Source organism: Protopterus annectens, chromosome 6.part1, assembly GCF_019279795.1.
Source record: "Protopterus annectens isolate FY-2018-M chromosome 6.part1, PAN1.0, whole genome shotgun sequence".
Lineage (NCBI taxonomy): Eukaryota > Metazoa > Chordata > Ceratodontiformes > Protopteridae > Protopterus > Protopterus annectens.
In genome coordinates this window covers 139,514,612-139,529,874 of record NC_056738.1, presented here as the reverse complement: position 1 = coordinate 139,529,874, position 15,263 = coordinate 139,514,612, and the positions used below count along the sequence as shown (strand labels likewise).

Sequence of the window (15,263 nt, the reverse complement as noted above, 5' to 3'; positions counted from 1 at the left end):
TGTTCTTAAACTGAGTGCAGCTGTTGTTGCCTGTCCCTTATGACAATTTGACAACATAATCCCCTCCCTCCTTCTCCCTGTTTATTAGCTGTTGACAGTAAACAGATATGTATCATTTTGCTAAGTTTCTCCCATTAAATTGTTTACCAAGCTATGATAAAATTGCTTGATACTGAGTGTACTGATGCTGCTTGCACTAATTTTAATATTAAATTAGTCATTTTTTTTACTATAATTAGTTTACTGGTTCTTGCTGGTGGCAGATGGTTTCCAAGCTAGTTATTTTGTATTGAACTTTAAATACTCAGTAACTAGTCTACACAAACATCATGCTAAAACCAAACTCCAAGCAGTTATAGTTACCTCTACCACCACAGTCATTCCTATTGGTATCTTGGACCAGCACTTCCCCATAACTCGTCTAGCCAGCCTGATTTGTGATGGGTATCTTGAAGCAATGTAAGAATTGTCTCATGCTGTCTAACAACCATCTGTTGCTGAAACAGCTTAACACAGTGTAATATCCTTGGAGGCAAAAATCTCATGCATAGTAAACTGAGATACTAAAATTGTCAACAGTACACCACATATCACACCTCTCCAAGGCCATCACAATACACATAATCCATCATATGCTGATGTTCTAAAGGTTACATTGCTTAAATGTCCGAAACCTCCAAAAGACAACACAGGAACAAAGTGCACTTAGCAAGTTAAGCCTACCTCCTCATATAGTACAAGGAGTCACAAAGTCACAGATGCTGAGCATTGATGTCTATGTATTGACTAAGACATGGTTTAAAATAGCAGAGTGTCTGTGCAGGGTTAAAACTCCTTCCACATGTTTAGACCAGCTACTGTATAGAAGTGGAAAAAAGTGGAGATTTCTCAGTCTACATCTAGAAAAGACTTACATTAAGGCTGGTAAAGCTACGTGATGCATTTGAACTTCTTCATGTTGAGATAACCATCAGAAAAGTCATGTACCATATATTATCTAGATATAGAACTCCCTCTGTGACACATGAAAGCCACAACACCTGTCTGCAGGAGCTAAAATCACTGGATATTAAACCCAGTACTATTTTCCTAGGTGATTTTAATTGTCCAGTGATACACTGGGAAACCTACCCCACCACTAGTGCAGAAGCACAGAGACCTGGATATTGTCATCGAACATTTAGTAAAGAGTACCCACTAGAGGAATAACCTCTTGGAACTTGTCCTTAAATATGGTAGCATCTTGCACTCTCTCTTGCATATTTTCTAGATGACCATAAAACACTCTCCTTCAAAATAAAATTTAAACTAGAGATCCCTTCCACCAAAGGTACCTTTAGAAATGTCTTTTAGACTATCACCCTACTCCTGAGTGATACATTGACAAGCTTTAAATCCACACCTAACCCAGTTAACTTTACTAAATAAGCAGAAGCGTACACCGCCACACTATACCAGCATATAAGCAGCTGTACAAATGCAGCCATACCCCATAGGAACAAATGCAAGGCAAACCCCAGAAACAAACCCATATAGTGGAACCTTAATTTCAACAAGCTTTATAATAAAAGGAAAATAATTTTGACCAAAGCCAAGAAGAGTAATTCACAGAATGTTAGAGCCCTTGTCACTGAAAAAAACAACTCGGGAGCTTAATAAAGTGCACCAAAGGAAAGTTTGAGGTTAAAATAGTTATCCAATACAAAGAAAATCACAAGGCATCTTTTTATTTTGTTTGTAATCTCAAAAGCACAATGCAGCAATGGACTGAGCTGATTGTGAGCAATGTAACTTACAGTGAGGCTGAAGATATAGTGAACCTCCTGGCTGATAAATTTAGCTCTAACTTTACCCTTCTCTCCCCACCATCTGTCCCTCAAGGTATATCTGAAACTGGTTCACCCCCAGTTGTCCACAAGACCAAGTCTTATAAGTATTATTGAAAGCTAAAAACACTGCATCAGGGAGTCCTGACAACATCCATGAATGTATCTTATGCAGCATGAAACCTGATTTAGCCACACCCCCCCAACAACACTGTCCAGTCTCAGCTTCCATACAGACTTTGTACCAAGCGAATGGAGAACAGCTACAGTCATTCCCCTGCAAAAGGGGGGCCCTTCCACAGAAACATAAGATTGACCAGGCTCATACACATAGCAATGGATAGACTTATCATGGAGCTAATCAATGAGGACATATGGAGCATTCAAAAAATGGACACGTCTCCGTTTGGATTTGTCAAGGGCAGGCCATGCTTGTTCAACCAAAGCAATGGATGAGGGCAAAATGGTACACACTGCATACCTCAACCTGGTCAAAGCTTTTTACACAGTTCGTCACTCAGGCATAGTAGAAAAACTAAATAAACTGTGAATAAACCCCTGTGTCACTTGCTAGATTGCCATCTAGATTACAGATAGGATGCAGGAAATCAAAATAGAAGTTACCCCCACAAAGAGACCAGTCATCAATGAAGTCCCCCAGGTTCTGGGCTGGGACTTCCCCTGTTTGGCATCTACTTTCCTGAAGTAAAAGCCAATACCATAGGGCTCTGGCTGTCTAAGTTTGCCAATGGCTTAGCACCATGCAGTAATGTTTTCCCCAAATAAATACCTGGTACCAAAATTATGCATTGAAACAAAATGCCAAAATGTACATTATTGTATCCATTGGGAAGTCATCTACCCCAGGAAACTACCACATTAACAGTACGCCATTAAGAGTTAACTCAGTTGTTTGAAATTTTAGAATATATGCAGACAGTGACCTAATTTTTGACAAACATGTATCCATTGTAAGAAAGCCCTTCTGTATTGCACAGCTTATAAACAAACAAATTGAGTCTAGATTTAGGGATGTCATTGTCCTCCTTTACTCAGTCCTCATTAGTCCGATCATCAAACGTAATGCCCCCGTGGCATGCATCTTTCCAGACACATGCAACAACTGGAATGCCCAAAGAGATACCTAACTAAAAGGATACAAGGCCTAGACAACATGAGCTACATGGACCGACCCAAAGCCTTGCACTATACTCAGTATCCTACAGACTGCTAAGAGGTGATCTGTGTCTGGCATACTTGGCATCCTTTGACACAATACTGATGGATTTAATGCACATCATCAATTCAAATAGCATTAGAAATACTCAGTCTAGGGATATAAACCTTTTCTGAAACATCACAGAATAGTTTAGATGGAGATGTGTATGTCACAGTGGATACAGCTGCTGTGGAACAGACTCCCCATCCACATAAAACAAAGTTCATCCCTGTCCATATTCAAGTGCAACTTGGATCAGTGGATGGGAAATGGAAAATTTACCCCAGGATTGTTCCCTGTAGTACTAATTGGCAGAGGCAGTGCTTAAATATTTTATCCCATGCATGGGTCCCCTTAGATTATGTATGGTATGATCTCAGTTATTCTTATCAGGGTAATGTACAATTGTACATCATGGGATGTGTAAGACCGGTCTCTAACCAAATGGAATAGGTTAATTTGAACAGAAAAAGGGAACTTGATGGCCTGCGAGGGCAGCTAGTGTAGTACTTACCTACAAATCTAAGTGTCTGGCCCCAGTGATTGCATTTTGCAGGACAAACGGCATTCATATTTACCCCTACCTAGGTCTGCAGTCTGGTCTTCATCACACAGTGACCATTTTCTCAAAACTGGGTATACCCTTAATTTCAAGAAGTTCAATCTTACCTCATCATATAATTTAACATTCTTAAGGTTTCCTGTTAGACAGAAATCTACAAATGGCCTTCCTCCTGGAGGAAAAAAATAACATAGAACTTTCAGTCCCTCCAGTCTCAGACAGCCATTTCAGCAAGGGAAGCCCTCTGAGTGTTGGGGATATATGGCTTTATGTTTTCTGGTGATTCCATGGGCGAAATTAACACATGAGAAAGATTCAGTGGTACCTCAGAAATTTGTGGTGCCAACACAAACATTTCCTCAGCTACAAGATTCACCTCCTCCCCTGTTTAAGGAAGGAGTTAGAATGGTGGATTCAAGCCTGCAATCTAAATAAGGGAGACGCCTTCCAGCTACAGCTTCAAAGTCAGATCCTAGCCACAGATGCTGCAGATCTGGCATGGAGTGCACATTCCAGTAGGCTTAAAGGGTAGGAAGTGGGATCAAGCCTTCTTAAAAAAGCAACATAAACCAGGAAAAAAGAAGACAGCAGTTTTATAAGAGATGTTAACATTCAAGGAAGTATGGAAACCAGCTTTTCTACTAATGAAAACAGACAGCACCACCGTGAATGTAGTATGTAAGCAAATAGGGAAGAAAGCAATCCTGACCTCTGTGCCATTTGTCATGCAGTTATGGGACACAGCTCAGTCCGTGGGGTACACTTCATGGCCCACTACCTACCAGGGCAAAAACAGTCTTTTAGCAGACCATCTGAGCAGGTCGGAGGCAGATCCCTATGAGTGGACTGTAATAAGGCACATTTTTCAACAGCAAACTCAAAAATGGGGTGTGTCAGAATTGACCTTTTTGTCACAACTTTAATCAACCAGTTGGAAAAGTTTTACACAAGGGCCACAGACAGCAAAGTCTGAAGGATGGATGCCTTCTTTCAATGAATAGGTCTGTTTCTGTATGCCTTCCCTTCCATACCTCTTATCCCCAAGGTATTACTGAAGATCAGGGAGGAAGGGCCAAGCGTGATCCTAATTGCACTTCTTTAGTTGAGGCAGCATTGTTTTACTTTGTCTCACAGCATGAGCAAGCAGGATCCATGGCTGTTCCCTCAGAGAGTGAACTTGTTAATCCTGAACAGGGGAAACATTATACACTCTAGTCTGAGCACCTTGAGGTTTGCAGCTTGGATGATTTAATACTCTCTCCTCATGGGATTTCTTTGAATAAAGACATCATGGCTATCTTGAAGGGGATCAGAAAACTGAGTATGTGAAAATCTTGCTTATCCAAATTTGTTGCCCCTAAAAACACCCTTTACCCTTTGCTGGGAAGCTACCCTTGGTGTTAACCCACTTAGCAGAATTATTTTATTTGGTTAGGGCCTTTCTCATTCCTCCATTAAGATTCATGCTTTGGCCAGTTTTGTCTGCCTTATTGTGTAGTCTCCTCTTTTCTCTGACTCTCTTCTGAAACTGTTTCTGAAGGGTCTCATTCACCTCAGGCCTCCAAGGTGCATCTCTTCTCCTTCTCCTTCCTTGGATCTCAACTTTCCCAAGTTTGGAAAAACTTGCTCTGCCACCTTTTGAGATGCATCCACTGCTGACATCAAATTTATATTTTGGAAAACTGCCTTTCTTATATCCATTATCGCAGGTAGGAAGATCTCAGAATTGCAAGCCGTAAAGTTACTAAGCACTACAGTTTACCCATTTTCTCCAAGACAAGGACCGGTTTTACCTCTGCTGTTTTGCAGGACATTCTGGCTTCAGTATAATTTCTTTCCAATCACCCTCTTTTATGCTTTGGAATTCTTCCCATACTGACATTACTGCATCAGTGAAGCACAATGAACATAGTTTTGTCTTCTTACCGTAAATGTAGATGTTCAAGTGTCTTCAGTGTTGCAGAATTCTTTTACATCATCCTTCCCTTCTTTGGAGAATGATTCCTTTTCTCTCCAGTTCAGTTTGAGCACCTCATGCTCAGAGGGCATCCTCCTTTACCTTCTTCTGGAGAATGCCCCTTCTCTCTCTTTTCCTCTATTTCAGTACGAGTGCCTTGTGCTCCTGGCCTGGGGGCTCATAGTGTGGTACTCCTTGATGGAGTGCAACAAGGATTTGTAAAAATGGCGCTGGTAGCCAACCCTTATGCCCAGGCATCCTGATGTCAGATCCAGGGAATCCATCATTCCAGGAGGAGAGGAAAAAGTCTCTGGTGTTTGGTCCAGCCAAGGACTGGCACAGCGAGGATATTCCCACACTGTCTTTACTAAAGCAGTGAAGACACTCTAACATCTACATTTAGGGTAAATCGATACAACTGTACTTTATCACATCTTTTCAGTGTGGCCAAGGGCAGTTACTGCAGGCTTCTCCCACAGACTGGATTTGCTCACAGGGGATTGTGTCGATACACCTCCACCTAAAAACTCTTGAGCTCATTGCCTGGATGATAGAATTTTGATACTTTTTAGGTACCTTTTTTCTGAGAACATGCAGCAGATACTAAAGTAGAAAAAAACTGTTACTAGAAAAATCATATATGTGGAAGTGGAAAAAAATAATAATCGTGCCGGTCCAAGAACCAAGGCCCTCTTCAGGCCCTGCTGCTTATGTTTCTTGATTATTTGTAAGAGTTGATATCCTCTGGCCTTTTGTATTTCTCTTCTGTCATGGTTCCTTTGTTGGCCATTTTTTGCCTGTCTGCCCTTAGATTCTCTTTTCTAACCATTCTTAAGTTAAACAGTTTTTGAAAGGAGTGTTGCATATGCATCTGCCTAAAAAACAGGTAGCTTCTCCTTGGAATCTTAACTTTGTACTTGGAAAAGCTTATGCTTTTTCCATTTGAACCAGCTCAGTAGGCTGATTAAAAGCTCTTAACAATGAAGACTATTTTATTCATTGCTCTGACTTCTGCTAAAAGAGTATCTGAGTTACAAGCACTTAGGGTGAGTCATCTCTACCTCATTTTCTGTAGAGGTATCAGAAATATTTAGGAAATTTTATTAAACTCTGTATAAAGCAGAGAAATGTGGAACTCAAGAAAGAGTACAAATGGAAATATTTATGGAAGAATTAAATATGCCAATGTTAGAGGTAGATGAGACTTGATTATTAACAGTTAGGATGAGAGGAGATGCGATGAAAACGGTGATGTATAACCACTCTAGAGGAAAGTCACCAGACATAGATGGTAATCCTGCAGAAATTTAGAAGCTTGGAGGGAAAAAAGTGATCTGGAAGGATGTTCTTCATTCCACATTGCTGCAGTCCTAACTATTGGGTAGTCCGCTGTCCAGTCGGCCCGAATACCAAAGTATATGGCTGACGTCGGTCACGGCGCATTAGACTGACGTCAGTACGTCAGGGTACTAATCGCATGACCGGCGTCATATCCTCAGTCTTTTTGCCGCATGGTCGATGCAGAAGCAATTTTGAGTGCAGGTTGGCGTTCTGAAAGTTTCTGAAGTCAGAGTTTCAGACCGAATCAAAGTTGGCTAAGTACCCGTTGGGGAATATTTTGGTTTTCTTGCCTCAGTATTTAACGGATGTCAGAAAAGTGATTAACTGTATTTCTTGTGGGAAACAGATACCTCATAGGGATTACCATACTTTGTGTATACCTTGTTTAGGGCCTGAGCGCGACGCTGTTGGATGCGCTCTTGTGCAAGATTTAACAAACGCACTATTAAGAGAAGGTTAGACTGTGCCAGGTTAGTGTTTGGGAAGCATTGTAATTATAAAATGCCGTCGGATGTTCCGGCCTGCTTCGAGCAAAAAGCGCAAGGATAAAGCAGCAAAGCCTAGAGTGGAAGAACCGACAGTCCCTGGCGTCGGTTCTTTAGAAGGCTCAGTGGAGCCGGAGGTTCTGCCAGGTGTTTCTTTGGAGTCTCAGGGAGACTTTATTGTTACAGGATGTATCCTCTCAGGAAGTAGGCCAGGCTGAGGGGGCTTCTCAGGTGGCTGTTCTTCCCTCTCTTCCTAAGGTGGTTAGAGCCTCCCCCTCTGTTTCCAAGGCTTCTTTGAGAGGCAGGCCTAGTGTAGCTTCAGTGGGGGTTTCTCCTAGTGCTTCAGGGTCTTTGCCTAAGAAACATATGCTTAAAATGGCAGAGGATTTGATTACTATGATTAGAGGTTCTATGCCCCTCCTGATAAGAGGCCTAGGGTGGAACCTGAGTTTGAGAGTTTTGAGCACTGTTCGAGGCTTCTGAGTCTTCGGCTGAAGACTTGCAGGAGTATCCTCCTTATTCTGATTCTGATGTGGATGATTCTACTCCTTCAGCTTCTCCTCCTGAGGATTTTTCATTTTCAGAGACTCTGCATTCCATGAGGGAGCATTTTAAATGGGAAGGTCAAGATTTCTCTGATTCCAGGAAGAGGCTTAGGGAATTCTTGTTTTACCCCAGCATAGGCCTTTAGCTATACCTCCGGTTCTGAATGTGGTGGAAGATGTTTTGCAGAGGCTTCCTGAATCCTGATTCTTTGCCTCCTGCACCAGTTAAACCGGATAGGTACTATAGGGTGCCTGAAGCTCATAAGTATCTTTTCAAGAGTCCTAGGGCAGACCCGAAACTGTCTCTCAGGGGCCTAAAGGTGTGAAGGCTTCTGTGGTTAAAATCCTGTTCCTCCTGATAAAGAGTCAAGGGCTTTGGATAGATGGGGAAAGAAAGTGTATACTTCTTCCACTTTAGCCATGAGGGCATTGAATTGTCAGTTTCACATGTTAAAATATCAGAATTACCTCCTTTCACAATTGAAATCTAAGGTGGATGCTCTGGCAGAAGGTATTGTGTGTAAAGAGTTGCAGGATTTAGTTCATGTGTCTGAACAGGTGGGTAAACATTCCTTGCAGTGTGGTTTTGATGCTGTGCAGGCCTCCTCGAGGGTGGCTGCCACTGGTTCTGTTCTTCAGAGGCACGCCTGGTTGAGAGATCAGAACTTAGCTGAGCATGTTAAGACAAGGATTTTGCATGCTCCTTTACAGTCTGATGTCTTGTTTGTTTTTCCTGTTGAAGCACTTTTAAAGAAAATGGAGGACAAGGCTAAGTCTATGCAAACTGTTAAAGATTTTTTGCAGGTGCAGCCTCCAGTTTAATAGAAATTGGCCTACTAAGGTGGACTTATCCTGCTTATGATTCCCAGTCTAGGGGTAGGTCTAGGCGTGGTAGGGGCAGAGCTCAAGGTTCTTTTAGGCCTAGGACAGGAGTTCACCTGCTCAGACTTCTGGTGAGGGCAGGGGTCAGTCCTTTCGTAAGCAGACCCAATGACCTGCCTTTTCAGCTGCCAGTACATTCTCGCCTGGCAGCACCTCTGGGAGGAAGGCTGTCTCTTTTCAAAGAAAATTGGGATTTAATTACCCAAGACAGATGGGTTCTGGATATCATTCACCACGGTTACAGGTTTTATTTCCATACCTTGCCTCCTTTCAAAGGCATGCCAGACATTCCTCCTCTACAAAGAACAGAGGCTCACAAGCAAATTTCTCTGTTGCTCCAAATAGGAGCCATTCAGTCAGTTCCTGTGCCAGAAAGGGGCCTAGGATTTTATTCTCGCCTGTTCCTAGTACCAAAGAAGGGGAACACGTGGAGACCAATTCTGGATTTATCTATCCTCAACACTTATCTGGACATTCCCAAGTTCAAAATGTTGGCGTTACAACAGCTTTTACCTCTGCTGGGCAAAGATCACTGGATGGTAACTTTAGATCTCAAGGAAGCTTACCTTCATGTGCCTATAAGGCTAAGTTGCAGGAAGTATCTGCGTTTCGAGCTGGAAATTCTCATTATCAGTTCTCTGCATTGCCCTTTGGCTTATCCACTGCGTCCAGAGTATTCACAAAGGTTCTGGCTCCAGTGATAGATTACTTCAGGCTAAAAGGAATTCAATTCTATCCTTACTTGCACGACTGCCTGATTCTGGCTCAAGAAAAGGAAGACCTTCTACAGCATTTGGAATATGTTATAGCAGTGCTAAGATGCCTAGGGTATTCTGTGAGCGAAATAAAGTCCAGTCTAGTACCCTCTCAAGACATGTGCTTTCTGGGTGTGAGACTGAATACAGCAGCAGATGGCCTTTAACCCCGGACAAACAAAAGAATCTATCCAGTTACTTCCATCAACTATCTCTTCAGTCGGGCTGACTGCAAGGACAGTCCTTCAAGCCTTAGGGTTCATGGCATCTTGTATTCTGGTGCTTCCCAATGCCAAACTGCATATGAGGAAGCTACAATGGTATCTAAAAATCTATGGACACAGCACTGCCAGGATTTGGACACTGTCATTCAAATAATACCTTGCATTCAAAAGGAATTTTTGTGGTGGGCTCAGGAATGTCACCTAAACAAGGGACTCTCTGTGACCCGGCCAGAGGCGAGTCAGATTCTAACGACGGATGCCTCAGACATTGCTTGGGGAGCTCATCTAGATGGAAAATGGATACAAGACAAGTGGCCTGCCAGACTACAGCATCTACATATCAACATGAAAGAGATGTTAGCAGTCCAGTTTGCATTAATGGCTTTCAAGGAGTTACTTCTTCCAGGGCAGGTGTTGATTCTAACAGACAACACAACTGTCATGTGGTACATCAACAAACAAGGGGGAACACATTCTTACCCATTGTGCAGGCAAGCAATGATTTTATGGGGAGACTGCTCAGCTTGCAACTAACTCTTCAGGCAAGGTTTCTGCCGGGAGCACAGAACTCCTTAGCAGATGTGTTAAGCAGGCAAATCATGGATCCCCACGAGTGGAAACTGGATCTTCATGTATTTCAAAATTGACAGTGTCATGGGGAACTCCAGACATAGATCTGTTCGCTTCTCCACTAAACCACCAGCTGCCACAGTTTTGCACGAAGGGATTTCATCACACAGCTTGGAAAGTGGATGCTCTTTCTTTCAGTTGGAAAAATCTTCATGTGTATGCTTTTCCACCTCTTCCTCTTCTCCCAAAGGTGCTTCTAAAGGTCAGACAAGACAAGCCAAGGATGATTTTAATAGCTCCAGATTGGCCTCGGCAGCACTGGTACCCATTACTGAGGAGTCTGGTAAGGAAGCCTCCATGGCCTTTACCCTTGATTCCACATCTGTTGTCTCAGAAGGACGGTCGTCTGCTCAATGTCAAGCTTCACTCTCTTCATCTAACAGCCTGGCATATTCTGTTTTGAAAGACAGCAGGTCTCAACTTCCTCAACAAGTTTTAAATGTGATTATGGAAGCCAGAAGACCTAGTACAAGGAAAGTGTGCAGAAAAATGGAAGAGATTTTTATTTTGGACTGCAGCAAAGAATTTGGAGATTTGAGCCTAATTTGAGTGTGGCTCTTCAATATCTTACTGAGTTATTGGACAAAGGTTTGTCTTTCTCTTCCATTAAGATTCATGCTGCAGCAATTTCAGCTCACTGTGATTGTGACCCACCATTGTTTTCACATCCTTTGTTCAAGCAATTTCTTAGAGGGGCAAAGAATATAAGACCCCAATGAGCTCCTACTCCTACTCCTGCTTGGGATCTCAATTTTGTGTTGGAGAAACTTACTCTACAACCTTTTGAGCCTGCGGCTACTGCTGAACTGAAATACTTGTCATGGAAGACTGCTTTTTTGTTGGCCATTACTTCTGCAAGAAGGGTTTCTGAGTTACAGGCCCTTATGGCGGTTGAGCCTTTTGATTTTCATAAGGATAGGATATCATTACGCACTAATCCTTCCTTTATGCCTAAGGTGGTTTCTAGTGTGGCTTTAAACCAAACTATTCATTTGCCTACTTTCTATGCAGATCCCCAAAATAAAGGGGAAAAGATTTTGCACACTTTAGATGTACACAGGCAATTGCGTTATTATTTAAGCAGGACTAAGGATTTTAGGCAGTCTCAGCAGTTGTTTGTTTCTTTTGCTTTGAGTCCGCAGGGCAAGCCTGTGTCAAAACAAACTATTTCTAGGTGGATTGGGTTCTGCATTGCATTTTGTTATTCCCATCATGGCAAGGAGATTCCAGCTGGGATTAGGCCTCATTCCACTAGGGCTACTGCCACTTCAACAGCATTTCTAAGGGGGTGGCAACTAAGGATATTTTGGAGGCAGCTACTTGGAGTTCAGTGCATACTTTCTCTAAGCATTACCACCTTCCTCTCTACTCTAAGTCTAGGGCTGGTTTTGCCACAGCTATTTTGCAAGGCATGTTATCAGCTCCTGCTTCCTTATGATTTGCCAGCCTCCCTTACCTCTGCTTTGGGATTCTACCCAATAGTTAGGACTGCAGCAATGTGGAATGAAGAACATAGTACAGTTTTGTACCTACCATAAATGTAGATGTTCGAGGATCCACATTGCTGCAGTCCAATTCCTCCCTCCTTCCCCTCTGTGTTTAGGGGTGGTTGTGTAGGTGAGATTATATTCTGGTACCTTTGTATATATTGTATATATTTTTGGTGCAGGTATGTTTGGTGTGTTTTGGTTTTGGCCTTGTCTTTGTAGGGTCTTCTGACATCTGGGGCAAGAAAAGACTGAGGATATGGGGCAGGATTAGTACCTGCGTATGGAGTCAATGGCTGCCACCCGATATTTTTATCCGATAAGCCAAAAGTAATCAGAAGTGGATCTCGAACATTAATTTTGGGTACAAAATTATTTTTTAAGATTTAAAACAAAAGCAAAATTTTGTAAACCCAAAAGGGGAAAACCACAGCATTAAGGTTTTTACAAATGGGAAAAATTTATTTTGGGGGAATATGATAAAATTAAGTACTTTTAAAAGGAATTATGGGGGAAATTAAAAAATAGGATTCTGGTTTTTGGCAGCTAAGGATATGTTGGGAAAGGGGGAATAAAAAGGGGGTTTGCGATGTCGTCAAATGCTGGTGAGGAGAGGCCCTCTATGTCTAGAGGGAAAGATGGAGCTCAACCGAGTTCCCAGGCAGTTAACAGCCCTAATCATCGTCCACAGAGGAGCTACAACCAGCAGAGAGAAAGGGAAAAGGGGTCCAGACATTTAAATGAGTATGCTAAAATGGATTTTCACCAATGGTTGGACAAATCTTTTCTTCAAGCAGGAACGGACAATACTAGGAACCGGAAGAATACTACTACATATTGTGAAAAATGTAAGACTTTAAAAACCTAGTTATCCAAATATAAAACATTAGCATTAGATAACTGGTATCTTAAAAGTTGTATTGAACAGAATATTGTACCTAAAGGTTTAAGGCTAAACAAATTTCCTAATAATACTGCTAAGGATTCTGAATTTTTTAAAACTGTGATGAACACTTTGAATGACTGTGGTATTTTAATTTTGAAAGCTATGGTACAAAATAATGAAGTTTTAATGGAACAGTGCAAGACAACTATTGACAGGCTTAATAAGGAAATAAGTGCAGACGTGTTGTTTACTGTGTTGAAATATAAGAATGACTATTTAAGGGTGTTACAGGATGTGGACAAATTGATGGTTAAAAATAACAAAAGGAAGGTGTCCAAATTAGAAAGAGACCTATATGAATACGAGCAGGGCAGAGCCTATTATTGTGATACTAAAAGTTATGATAGAGGGAATAGGAAGTTTTTTTTCTAGATACAGAGAGAATACCAACTATTCATCTTGGGAAGGTAAAGAGTACATGGGGGGGAAATACTACACACACCAATAACAATGTTAACCACCAAGGATATGAGGAAGTTAACAATGGAATGGGTAGCCCTTTAGGGGTGGAAGGGCCCAGGAGGTCTGAGAGAATACGAAATCTAACACACCAACCGTCCTATGCAGAAGTGATGGGGAATTACCATCCACACTAAAACAGGAAAACAGGGTACAGGAGGTAATAGTGATATCCCCCCAGGTATTAGTACCCAAACGAGTTATGGAAGTACATATGGGAATGAATTTGGTTTGACCCTGAACATGGAAATTGAGAGTAATGGCGAGAATCCCAATGGGGGGAAGGTTACTATCCACACACAAAGGAATTTCAATATGTATATAATTACACAGATTTATTCATTGATGAGAGTTATTTCCTCTCTGTTTTTAAAAGGTTTTACATTTGTGCCTGTTAAAAAAACTAAATTAGAGGATATAATTTTGGATATGAAACTATTTACAAGGAAACTGAATTTGGCACACATATTTAAAGGTGTTTCTAATACCACCAAAGGTACTAAGCTGATAAAGAGAAGTACGTACGATCCACTGTTGCATCAGGATATACAAAACTTTAAGATGTGTGTAACCAGTTTGATAAAAAATGGGTATGGGAAAAACAAGGTCAGTTCTAACCTGTCTTTAAAAGAAAAGAATTTACTTAAGGAATTGAGTGAAAATGATAAAATTCGAGTTATGAAACCAGACAAGGGTGGTGGGGTGGTGTTGATGGAATAATGGGATTATAGGACAAAAATGCTGGATATATTGAATACTGACAACAGGTATGTAGTGGTATGTAGGAATGAACTTAACATTTCCTATAAAAAGATTCATTTAACCCTGGAAGACAACTTGATGCAGGGGTTGATTGATATGCAGTTATATCAGTTTTTGAGGGTACCAAAGCCTGTTATTCCGACTATTATTGGGATTCCCAAAATACACAAGGGGTGGATAATCCACCCCTGAGACCCATTGTCACCTCCCAGGGATAAAAAACGCAACCATAGCAATTTATGTGGATACAAAATTAAAGACATTTTATTCCAGATACCCAAATATTTTAATTGATTCTTGGGATATTTTGAATAAAATTGGAACTTTTGAATACAAAGACAATATCATATTTCTAACTGTTGATGTAAAATATTTGTTTTTGGTAATACCCCATACAATAGGTTTAATGTGGTTTGAGAAGATGTTGGTTGAATTTGGGTTTTTATCATCTGATGAGTTTAAACTAGTTTTGGAAAACATGGAGATGGTACTAAAATACAATTATATCTACTTTCAAGGAGAATTGTATCACCAAATAGATGGGGTTGCTGTGGGGTCTTCCTGTGCCCTCATGTATGCCAACATTATTATTTTGTATTGGGGAAAACACTTTGTATTTAATTCAGAGTATTATAAATACATCCTTGGTTATTATCGATTTTTGGATGATATAGTTATTTTATGGCAAGGATCTAATGAGTCGATCCCATATTTTATGGACTATTTGAATCACACTACAGGGTTTTTACAATTTACACATGAATTAGGGGTAGATGAGACCCATTATTTGGATGTGAAGCTATCCAAAGATTATATTAAAAAAGCCTATAGGTCTGGTATATATATAGAAAAGAGTTTTTTTCTAACTCGTACTTGTACTATGAGAGTGACCACCCATATACCCTTAAATGTAATATTATAAAGGGACAAATGGTTAGAATTGCAAGGATGACATCGGATAAAACAGACTTTATGAATTAAATTGACTATATCCACACCATGTTTGGCGAAAGAAGGTACCCTGACAATTTAATTAACCCCATAAAAAGAAGTGTTGTACAGGAGTGGCGATCTACCTATCTACCACTATTGACTAGTGGAGAAATAGTTGGTGCCAGTAGAGTTTTGGGGGGTGGGGCCAAACAGAATGTATCACAACTACAATATCTGACACTAAGGCACT

General features: G+C 41.0%; 1 protein-coding gene across 4 annotated transcripts in view; it reads left to right on the top strand.

Moving 5' to 3' along the window:
• ATF2 (activating transcription factor 2) overlaps positions 1-15,263 on the top strand; it is a 1,040,579-nt gene that overhangs the window by 465,620 nt on the left and 559,696 nt on the right. The window lies entirely within an intron of this gene.